Source organism: Larimichthys crocea, chromosome XII (genome assembly GCF_000972845.2).
Source record: "Larimichthys crocea isolate SSNF chromosome XII, L_crocea_2.0, whole genome shotgun sequence".
In the NCBI taxonomy this organism is placed as follows: Eukaryota; Metazoa; Chordata; class Actinopteri; family Sciaenidae; genus Larimichthys; species Larimichthys crocea.
In genome coordinates this window covers 19,754,420-19,766,555 of record NC_040022.1, presented here as the reverse complement: position 1 = coordinate 19,766,555, position 12,136 = coordinate 19,754,420, and the positions used below count along the sequence as shown (strand labels likewise).

At 40.1% G+C, this 12,136-nt stretch overlaps 1 protein-coding gene across 3 annotated transcripts in view; it reads right to left on the bottom strand.

Moving 5' to 3' along the window:
• The window catches only part of tnk2b (tyrosine kinase, non-receptor, 2b), a 56,288-nt gene extending 45,221 nt beyond the window's left edge, over positions 1-11,067 (bottom strand). For 2 of the 3 annotated variants that reach the window (XM_027285109.1, XM_027285112.1), the window contains exons 1-2: positions 10,787-11,067; positions 613-837 (exon numbers count right to left, since the gene is read on the bottom strand). The gene's annotated coding sequence lies outside the window, so the exon portion shown is untranslated. The remainder of the gene's footprint in view (positions 1-612; positions 838-10,786) is intronic. The other variant, XM_027285110.1, reaches the window with a different exon arrangement.
• Positions 11,068-12,136: the final 1,069 nt, after the last annotated feature.

Genomic DNA, 12,136 nt, shown 5'->3' with positions numbered 1-12,136 from the left:
ATCAGCTAAGGATTGTTGTTTGGTGACTGTGTCCCACAAAATGAAAATAAAATTAATCTGGGGCACGTGGTTACACACAAAGGCACGTCTGATAAAAACAGGAAATCAACCACATCTGTTTTCCGTTTTTAAATGTGTACCTGCAGGGAGACCATAAAAGACGTCTTCAGTGTCCTGCCACACACTCAAACACGAAAAAACCAACAGTGTGACCCAGGATGACATCATCCCTGGTATTTGCTCCTCATTTCAAAGGTGAATAGTTCCCATTCAGACATACAATGAGCTGGTCAGTGGACCACCCCTCTGAGGAGAGCACAGTCACTGTTTGGCATGATCTCATGTCTGCATAGCTCACACACACCGAGACAGAAAAGCAAACAGAAAGTGTGGCAGATAAACATTCAGATAGACTCGTGAGTGTGTGTGTGTGTGTGTGTGTGTGTGTGTGTGTGTGTGTGTGTGTGTGTGTGTGTGTGTGTGTGTGTGTGTGTGTGTGTGTGTTGAAACGGCATATACTATGGCAAACACATAGGCAGCATGCAGTCACACCCAGCAGCAAAAAGAACAGCATTGATACAGCACTATTGTCTGAGAGTAAGCTCTTCTTACCTGGTTTTCTTTCCTGGTCTGAGTCCAGCGTCTGCTCTCGCACTGTAGATACACCTTTCAGGTTGCTAACAAAAGGTCAACCACGTGTAGGCGAGGACCCCAGTCCATTGAGGTGTGATTTTGCCCAGCTACAAGTCCATGGCACTGCGAGGCTAGCACACGTTCACATGATTTCATCCTCATCCATTGGTCAACACAAACCCAGGAGTACGTTTCAGGACTTGCCTGGAAAAATGACAACAAAAGACACACATTTTAGTCTGATGGAGTTTAAATATCAACATTTCTTCCTTCCACAAAGCGTTCCAGAGAGACTGCCTCGTCACCTCTAAGTGCAGATCTGATGTGTTTCCTGTGCAGACGACAACATGAGGCAGGTAAACACCTTCACAAGCACACTGAATCCTCCCCTGAGTGACTGAAAGTGAGCACCCTTGGGTCTTTGTGCACCCGCAGAGAGACCTAATATTGTGATGAGAGGATGAGTCACTAAGGGAGGTTTACAGGGTTTCAACAGCAAAAAGGCCTGCAGACGCACACTCAGTTTGAGCGCACCGGACTCTAATAAGTAAGTGTTTTCTGAAAGCAGTTCCTACAGGTGAAACAACTCAAGATAAATACATGAAGAATAATAAGTCCCTGTTTAAAAGGATGGCAGGCCTCTTTAGGGTAATGTAGACATGCCATACGTGAAAATGATGATCTTCATGTGAATAACCTTTAATCATAGTTACATTTTGGGGTAAAATATAAAATCAACTACCTTTATACAATTCATATACTTTAGTTTAAGTGTGCCAGTCTTTTGTTTTTCTTCCTCCCTATTTCTTGGCAACTTTACAACTATTGAAATGAAGGTGAAGCCAAGATTTCAGAAACAACCATCCACCCACTCACACTTTACACACATGACCAAACAGAGTGCTGGCAACACCGGAACCCACTAAACCACAGGGATGAATAACACCATTGCAAAACTGAAAAGTGAAACCACTCCGGTCAGATGAATCTGATATCTTTGATCAACCTACAGTATAATCGTCTCAGAAGCACAACTCAAGACCATATGTAATCTGATAGAAGTCCTCAATACACAAATTATAGAAGAACTATTTGACTGTAGTCTGCTGAATCAATAACCTACAGTAGGCTCCAACCGGAAGCAACTTCAAATGCTTGATGTGAATTGACTTGACATTGTTCCAAACCAGGTCTGGGGGCTGTGTTGGAATGCCTCAGGGGCCCTGCGCAGGAGAGGCCAGTATGAATGAATCAATGCAATTCACACGGACACACGAGGACACAGTCCACCCACCACCTAGTAAAGTAGCTGACTGGAGCCTACAGTGTCAGAGGAGAAGCTCACAACAAGGAGAAACACCAAGCTATTCTTCCTCCCTGCATACACGCCACAAATGACTCCTTTGTTTGAGAGGGAAAAAGGACTACGTATGTAACTGTGCACGGTGAAACACGAGCACGCGGGACAGTAACACCAATCACATACAGGCTCATAGGCGTGAACTATAAACAAACACACACTCAAACAATCTGGCAGCTTTTAAGTGACAAATCGCCACTGGGATGTCATTCATTTATCAACACGTGCACTATTCATGCGTTACTGGCTCAGGCTGAAACAGTAGGCTGCGTCTTTTTCTATTGAGCCATGATGCCGGAGGGCGACATCACACGACCCCAGCGGTTTTTACATATTTGTTACGCAAGTCCGTCAGTGGGAAGGGCAGCGGGAGAAGGTACTTTATGGCTGGAGCCCCCACCCTGGCACATAAAGACACAAAAACACCACCCAGTCCCTAGAGAGTGTAAGAAAGGCCTGAAATAAGCTGCACAAACACAGTCAAGCACCGAGGATAGCAAATGTACAAGAAAAGCAGCTCAACTGAGGTCAGTGGAACAAATGTAGTGACTACCAGAATCAGCAAAACATGTTGTTTGCTATGTTTTTATTAATATGACTGAATTTTAGTTGGTCCAACACTTTGGTTCAGACTAAAATATCTAAAAAAACTGGATGGATTGCCATGAAAGTTCAAACATTCATGGTCCTCAGAGGATGAAGCCTGAATGCCTTTGATGGCTCTGACTATTGGATGAATTGTCAAGTCGTATTCTGAGCTTGCCTGAACATCTTGCGGCATCACTAGGCCAACAGTTTGATTTTCCATTACTTTGCTTTATGAACAGACACGTGAGAAATGAATAATATTTTTGCTAACATGAAAGATGGTGAACAAGGTAAACATTACCCACTAAACATCAGCATGTTGGCATGTTAGCATGGTGATGTTAGCTTTTAGCCGCTATTTTAAATCAGTGCATGTATTTCTTTTTGTATTTTGAACATTGGGTGTGGTGTTGTTTTTTATGTATGATGTTTTTTTAATAAAAGTACCAGTTATTTAATGCGCGCAGCTCCACTGGAGATTGTTTGCTGGCACTTTTCAGTAGTCTGCAACTGACATGACGAGAGTATTCGACTTCAAATGGTGACCTTGCCATAACCATTTACATATCAAGCTCACATGATGCAAATTCAGTCTGAGACAAAGCTAAATTTGCCCCCTCCAGTCCAACTGTAGCAAATGTATGATAGAGATATCAGTTTAGCACAAAACTTAACAGTATCATCTGTACATCTTACTTATTGAAACAATATTAGTATGTATATACTCTTCATCCTGTGACCTAACTCTTTGTCTTTTGAAATAAGCTTATGATTAACCAGGACTGGTCAGGCTCAATAGAAAGCCAGACTCTCCTGCCTCTTTTCCACTGCAGAGTCACTGCTGATTCATGCACTCCACTGTCAACAGAAAAGCCTTTCATTCATTGTGCCTTCCCCCACTGATGAAGTCAACATGGCACCACTCAAAAAAAAGTGTTTTGAATTGCATCATGTTGAGTTTACCAGGAACTCTTGAACACTGACAATGGCCTTTGTCTTTGTTCTGTATTTTAAACTCATCTACTAACATTTTCTATACAGTACAAATGTTTATACAAACAACATACTGGGTTCTCAGGACACTAGCTTGACCTGTGACGAGCTTGAAACTAATCTTGTTTTAATGACATTTCTATGGACAAGACATGCAAGAAACCATCTAGCCTGGCTCTGAGTTAACCTCTTATATTCCGACACAGTGCTTACAGACCAGTCATCGTCTTATAAGGAACTACTACAGGTTTAGCTGGATTTAATGATAGCTGTGTGTGTCAACATGTGTAAGAAGTACCTGAAAAACAACAAAGACGGCTAGTAAAGATGCTGCTATAGCATCAGTTATATCATAGGTAGAGTAAAAGAACAGAGATGTTTTGTCTTCTCTTTGGTAAGAGTTTGACTACATAAGTAGTTATAGATAGATGGTCCATTCAATCATCTGGCCTGTATTTTTGTAAAGTACCAAACAGTTTTCAACACCGACCTCCCAGATAGTTGTGTCTAACAAATAACCTGGAGCAGTCAGGTTAGTTTCTATGGACACAGAGTGATAATACTCCCATGATCAGGCTACCATAGTAATAAGATATGAACTAATAGAGGCCAGGTCGATTATATTCTCTCCTGAGGACAAACAAAGCTGCAGTGAGGAAGACGAGACACTATAAAGAGCTGAGCAGTGTGAAACACAATCCTCTCTCACCAACAGAGGACATAGCACAGGAAATCCTGTATTCTCTCTATTAAACTCTCTATACCTTACAGTAGGTATGAGTCATAGGATAATAAATGCAGTATAACACCATCAATATATCAGTCACACACGTCTCCATTATATTCTTTATTAGGGTTCCGTTTACAGTGCTTTGTTTGGACATTACTGCAAACTTTAAGCTTGATGAATCAGAGAACTATTCACTAAATCAGACAGACACAGCGACTCGTACCTTTGCTTACCTAAACCCTCTCTCAATACTTTCTGACACAGCTACCTCTGTTTATAAGGGCTAGGGTTGGTCTGTACACTGTTCAAATGGGTCCCAAATGTAGCTGTATAGTAAAGTGTAATGTAGATTTTCTACTCAAAAAGGTGTAAATGTTTCAGATGCAGATTCAGGGAGGTGTGGTGTTCTAATGCCCCAGGACAGTGTAATTGACTGACTCAAAATAAACTATCTATAATTATCATAACGAAGAAACATGTAACTCAGGGCAACAGTGTGGCTCATTGATGGGTTTTTAATGGTTTTTGGCACAGAATAAGCAATATGAAAATTGGCTAGTAGCTAAATATGGTATGATACATCTCTTTTCTCAGTATGAGACCAGCTTTAAGTCTTCAGGTTATATTACATTGTTCACACACTGCTCATAAACCCACTGAAGAGTCAAGTTGGTTGAAAAAAGCACTTCTTATCTCTGGCTGTCATTCTTAATTACTGACTTGGACATGTAGTTTAAACTAGAAGAGTGCACTCAGTAAAGGGCAGATCCTGACGTTCAGCCTGCTCAGGGTTTTCCATGTAGAGATAACACAACACATGAACACATTATGACTGCCATGACAAAGACCAAAATGTGGCTCACAACAGACTAGGTAATCCTTGTTTCATCTGGTTTCCAGAAACTTATTTTGCTATGTTGTAACATTTATCATACTGTGACCCAACTGGATGGTTAACAGGAGCGAGGAGTCAGCAGTCAATGGTGATATAAAACAGATCAGTCAATAAAAAGAAAAAGTGAATTCCCACAACTACTAACCCTAACCCTTGGCCATACAGTCAAAGTGTGCCCCAAAAAATATTAGCAGTAGTACATGAGACAGGTGGACAGCTCACACATGTATAGACCAAACCCATGCTTCCGTCTGATGGAGATGACTGCAGTGAGGAATATTGCAAGTAATCAGGTGTTTTCAAAACGTTTTTTTACTCATGCAGGAAGGTGGTGCAACACTCCTGTGGATTGTGACATCCTCTTGAGGAGTTGGCACTGGCTTTATTTGACTCTCTTCCATATTGCAAATTGCTCACTGGGCATCGAGCCAGTATTGACAGTTTTTTCTCAATCCATCTTACATCTGCAATCATACTGTCTCAAAGCAGAAGTAATAGTTTTACATTACAACATCTTTATAGGTCTGTGTTTAAACATGTCAAGTACAAGAGTCTGGTTCCTTTCGTTTTCAAATACCCTTTTTAGGAGGAGGAGGAAGCACTGCAGCTAATCCTGTAATAAAAGCTGAAGATGATCAAGTTTACTTCTTTTCTAATGACTTTAATGACTCTGACGACAGTCGTCACAACAACGAGCACTGACGAACCAAGTGAAACAATGGCCTGGTCAACGATCCTGCCTAGGATAAGTACTCGGATCTCCCTGCTCGTCAGTCAGAACTGAAGAAGTTTCTTCGATCAAAGGCAAAACATCTTCAAGCAACTGAGTCCAGCTGCCTCAGGTTTAACCTTCTTTAAGAAAAAAACTCCCCTTCTAACAGTTTATTTGTCTCTGGTTTAGCATTTTTCTGTTAGTTTTTTTAAGGCCTATTGCTTCAGTAGAAAGTAGTTCAAAAGAAAACTGTTCTCAGCCCAAATCTGTGTATATCTGCGCAAATAAATCTAAACAGGTCTGACACCGCTAAAAGTAAGAGAGCAAATGTTGGAAATGTGTGTGTAGCTTGGATGAGCCAAATGTTTAACATCAAATGTGAATCAATCAAAGGTCCAAATATTTCAATTCAGTCAAAGATGCAACAAACTAAGATGGACTACCGCACTGGGGATTGCTTGGACTGAAAAATGAAAATGAAAACCACACAGTTTAATAAACAAAACAATTAAAACATGCAAGGCTGTGACTCGACTGCAGCTTTGGACATGTATTAGCCCTCAAATTAACAACTGTCAACCTAATACTGTATGTAAAGTGTAAAATCCTACAACCCAGATCCAGAAAAGTGTGTAAAATATCATGATATTTAACTGATGAATTTATTGATTTTGTTTTTGTATGCCTGTAACACAGGGAATATTTACTGCTGTGTAACGTCACCTTTTCTATACACAACGCACAGTAAGCTTTTGGAAAACTGAGGACACTACATGTTCAGACCAGTGTGTCTCAGTTGAGCTTGGGCTCAGATAAGTCAGTGGCATTTCTGCATGTTGCTAATGTATATCTCTCTCTTTGCATGGTAGAGTCTTAACGTGTATTTGTAGACGCTCTGATGAACTGAGTGTTCCCGAGCCCGTGTAGCATTACCCTTCATACTGTACAGTTTGGCCTTGCTCTGGAATTTTAGAATAACATTGTGTAGTTTTAACATTAAATATGTTGTCTTCTCTTTGTACTGTATTGAAGTGAAACTATGTCGAAGGAAGTTGCAAATCATTGCATTCTTTTTTTTTTGGAATCAGACATGTACAATGGTGGCCTTCCAGTCTGCCACTAAATCAGTCTTTAGTGAGGAGAGCATGACTGACTGTGACAGTAAATGTGTTAACTGCATTCATGTCACATGACATGTCAGCCTCATCCTGCTAGTTTAGTAAATAAAGAAACATCCTGTAAGGAATAAGATCAGAGATGGAGTTTGACTTAAACAGATTGAAAAACAATAGAAGACGAAGAGAAAATAAAATACCTGATTTTCTCTCACTATCACCACAGACCAATAGTACGTGAACAAATTACATACTTATCCTCTTCACATAACTATAAAAGTACTTTGTAATTAAATCCAACCAAATATACATAATATACATAATATACTCTAGTTTCATGATGTAGTGGTGAGTATATATTTTTCCCACTGGCACAACAATGTTGTATTTACATCAGGAGCTTTTACATCTAACCACATTATCAAACTGCCCTACTTCAATACCAGACCCAAAGTGTGTGTGAAACCATGCAGCCTGTCTTTAGCTCATTGCAACACTTCAACCACAGCACAGGAACATCCCATTCTTAATATCATCCAGCATCATCTACCATCTTTGTCTTTCCTCCAGTGCTGAGACCCTAATGAATGCGTTCTTACTAAAGTTGGTGTAATGTACACTGAATTATCCTGAAGTATGTCATGTTTAAATGGAAATATAGAAGCAACAGAATAATGAAAGAGGTTTAGAATATCCTCCATTAAATCAGCAAGTTAGGCTGATAAAGTTTCCATTGACCTTAACTGCAGTGAAGTACTGACTGAAACCACCCAAAGAAATGCAATAATCCAAACTGAATTCAGATTCACCATACATATATTGAATATAATGTATACATGTAGTGTTCAGCAGCAACCACCTGATTTATCAACAGTCTCTTGTACGAAGGTGACCTGGACTTTACCCTGTCGGAAGACAGTGGGTCAATCTGATTTTATAGTCAAACACTGACAACCATTAAGGTTAATTGTATCAATAAAATGTCAGCTATATGCAAATTGTTACATAATGCTAAGCATAAAACAATGAGCATTACTCAGATTTACAGATAATGAGGGTTATTACAGCAGGCTGGCAGTGTGTGTGTGTGCGTGTGTGTGTGCGCATGTGTGTGTGCGCGTGTGTGTGTGTGTGTGTGTGCGTGGAGAGATAGAGAGCAGGATAAATAAAAGAGCAACTAAAAACCCTTCATGCTTGTTGTAACTTCTCTATAAGGATGATTGATACCGTGTGTGTGTGTGAGACAGATGACACACAGCAAGTGGGAACAAGAAAAGTCCTTATGGAGCTGAGCTGCATATTTTGTCTTTCTGAAGTCCAACTCATATTTTCTGTACTTACAAGTATTGTATCATCCTGGGTGATGCGACTTATTTTATATACTGCAGCGTCACAAAATCTGAACTACTCTGGAGGTTCAAACTCAAGGGTCAGAGGATGCTCGCTGATCTTATTAAACTGATTTCATTTACTGAAAGAATTCCCCAGACTTAAAAGTTCCCTCATGATGAGGATCATTCTGCACTAATTAAAAGGCCTGTCTGTTGTCTCTGCATTCAGAATTATTTCCTGTTTGTCTCTGTAGAAACCCAAAGAGCTGCAATGATACCTTCACTGCTCAGGTGTGCTATATATTTGCCATTTGTCCAAAAAGAAAATCATAGCCACAATATGAAGGTTTATGCAAGCCTATTTTAAAGTTACATAAGAGGGTTATGTATATTTGCATTGTTTTGTGGACTAAACTTGGAATTTCTACTTCATCACAGCAAACAATCTGAGTTGTCATAGTAGAAAAAGGTGAGTTCTGTTCTGTTCAGTGGTCCCAGTAAACCATGACAAGAAGCAGCTATAAATGGACTCCTGTGCTTTTCTTACTCTGACATGTCAAAATGTGTTTCGTGAAAGAGGCCTGCTAATGAAGGGGGAAGAGGACCCGCACCATTTTCAAGTATTTTCAGGTGATTACACACTAATGAAAACAAATTATAATCAATTTCTGCCATATTCTGTAAATGGAGCCCCCTGAAATCTTACAGGCCAGACCTTTAATCAAAGACCGTTATTTTGAGGCATCTATTTCCAATTATGTTACCTGTTTTCAGAGGATGCGAAGATATCAGTGCTATTAAGGTCATTCAAAACTGCATCTAAGTCCACCTCAGGTTTGTTATGATAATGTCATAACTATGGTCGACAAGCTAAATCTTTCACTCTAGGCAGAGACAGGAGCTCTCACCTGTCGACTCTACATAAACTGGCGACCCAACTAACAAGAAATATGCAGGCGGCTCAGGGAGAAGTCAGACAGTTTCCAGCTCATATTCAGGCATCCACAGTGGTGTGACAGTTTTGTCAATAAGACTAAACACAGCCAAAATTTACCGTTCAAATTCACCCCCGAGTAGGCAGAAGGGTCGTAGCTGATCTAAAAATGTGAGAAGGAGGTGATCATCGGCGGACCTGAGGCAGACTGAATGATGACTGGTTGCTCAAACAAGCCATCTGTAACAGCACCCACCTGTCAATTAAAAACAGCCACGCTGTTAATTCTGCAGAACTTTAAGCCTGAATATAATTTGAACCGGGTGAGTTAAAAAGAAATTCAGCCTCAGTACGGTTGTCATGAACAGATAGATTAGCTATAAAGACTAAAACTGTTTTCCTACCAAGCTGTAAACATGTTTATTTCTGCTGTGAACTTGGACATTTTAATAATAGCTCTTAATGTAGATTGGTTTCGTAGCCAGCCTCAAGTGGCCATTCAAGGAACTGCAGTCTTTGACACTTCTGCACAGCCACAGAGGTTTCTGCTTGGAGCCAACATTGTGACACTGAAAACTCTGAAGACTTCAGGCAAAACATACTTCACTAAGCCATTAATCTCTCCTTATACAGCCCCCTCGGCCTAATGTGAGCCAGGGTAGCTTCACTTACAGGTAAACAAACTCACTATAAGAATGATCTACATGTAAAATGAACTGTCAGCACCAGCAGCTGGCTGTTTTTGTACAACCTGCAGCAAAAATGAAACCTTACAGGACAGTTAAATAGACACCACACACTGGAGGTGAGGCGTCTTATCCACTGTCTTTACACCTGGTAGACCGGGTTAACAGCACCACCCTTTCCATCTGTGTTTCCGAGCATGGCAGGTCCACTTTTAAACATGTCGCATTCATTTTCAGCATCAACAGGAGGGAATGATTTGAACTTGAAATTTCTCCTTCAATATGAAAGTTGGCGGTAAAAGTGTGACTGTCCTATTCAGGCATGTAAAGACAAATCATTTTATACACAAAGAGCAGGAACATTAAAAGGACAGCACGGTGCAATTCAAATGAATTCAAATTAAATGAGATAACATCATTTTCAACTATTGAATTAAAACTATAAATTAAAAATTATTAGTTTTTTAAAGAGACTCTACTAAAGCCTGACAGAGGTCCACTTCATGTTTAGTTGAATTTAATCGTTATTATAATTTACTTTATCCAGTGTTTTGCCTTATTTTGAACTCTTATTCCAGAGTTTGTGGCGCCAAACTTTCCCCGCAGAGGTTCACACAGACTCAGCAACAGCCCCAATATTGCTTCGCTTAAATAACATTACATTAAACACCGACAAGTGGCAGGCAACACGCATTTAGCATCTATCTTCTGTTGCCAGCTGCCATTTAAATGCTACGCGGAAACCATTAATAAAAGTCTAATTATGTTTGCTGTGTGTTAACATGCGTGTTTCCACTGAGAGCGCCTACCTGTCAATCTCAGCTCCTGTCACTCGCTGTCACCTCCTGTTCCGGTGGGTTTTTTGGCACTCGAACAAACCGGCTACAAGCTCACAAGTCCGGGCATGTGTAACGCTTTAAAGGGCCTTTCGACGGCGGAGTGAAAGAGCCTGAAGCTGAGTAAAGTTTGCAGCACTTCGTGTTGAATGGTTCACTTGCAGCACAAGCCCTGTCCGAAAACACAGTCCGGGTTTGAGCAGTTTGTCTGCTGGCGTCAGTCCTCTGCTGTCTCTGTACAGCACGAAGATCGTCTTTGAGTGTGTGAAGATGAGTCACTCTGGGGGAAAACAAACTGCCTCTTGTCTGTGCACTTGTTCCTGTCTGTAGAAGTACTTAGCTTGTTTCCTGATCTTTATTAAAATTAACCTTTTTATTTTGTTTTTTCACTGGAAACAAATTAGGGTGTATCTAAACTCAAGCTGTATTTATTTATATAGCACCTTTCATGCACACATGAAGCCCAAAAAATAGATAAACTTAGGCCACGCAATTTAAAATGTTATAATAAATAAAAGCCGGTAAGAAAAAATGAAAAGTTAAAAGGAGTTTATGAACAATTGCATTAAAATTAAAAACCAAATCAACAAACGTAAAAATTACAACAATAAAATAAATTAAATGTTAGAAAGTAAATTAAAACCTTGAATATGAATGGGCAAAAAAAGATATGTCTTAAGTTTTTGTTTTTGTTTTAAATCTGAGTGTAATGAATCATTGTTTAGGCACTTTATTGCCAGAGTGAATAATATAATCTCCGCTGAAGTGAAGCCAAGGCAAAAGTGCCAAAAACTGTAGTTCCTCAAACGTCCACCTGAGGCTGGCTCCAGTAGTGAGTCAGTCTCCATAAGTCCCCATGTTCAAATGTCCAACTTCACAGCAGAAATAAACATGTTTACAGCCTGGTACCAAAAAATGGTTTTGGTCTCTAGAGATAATTTGTACATCCATGACAACTGTACTGAATTTTTATATAATTCATAATGCGTAATTCGCTTTGATTGACAGGTACGTGCCTTTACGGGTGGCTTGTTTGCGCAACCAGGCCTCATTCAGCCTACCTCAGGTCCACCGATGACCCACGTCTATTTTTTGATTAGTGGAGAGGCGACAGAGGCAAGACTGCCAAAATGGCGACCAGAGCCACCACACTCTGAGTTTCACGTATGGCTCTACGTATGACCCTACGGGTGACGTCACTGATACGACATCCATAGTTTATATTGTCTATGGTAAGCACCCTTTTAATAGCAAAACAAAAACAGCTGTTTAAAGCTAATGCAGCTTTGTGGCACATCCAGTTAGTGCTACACATTATTAATA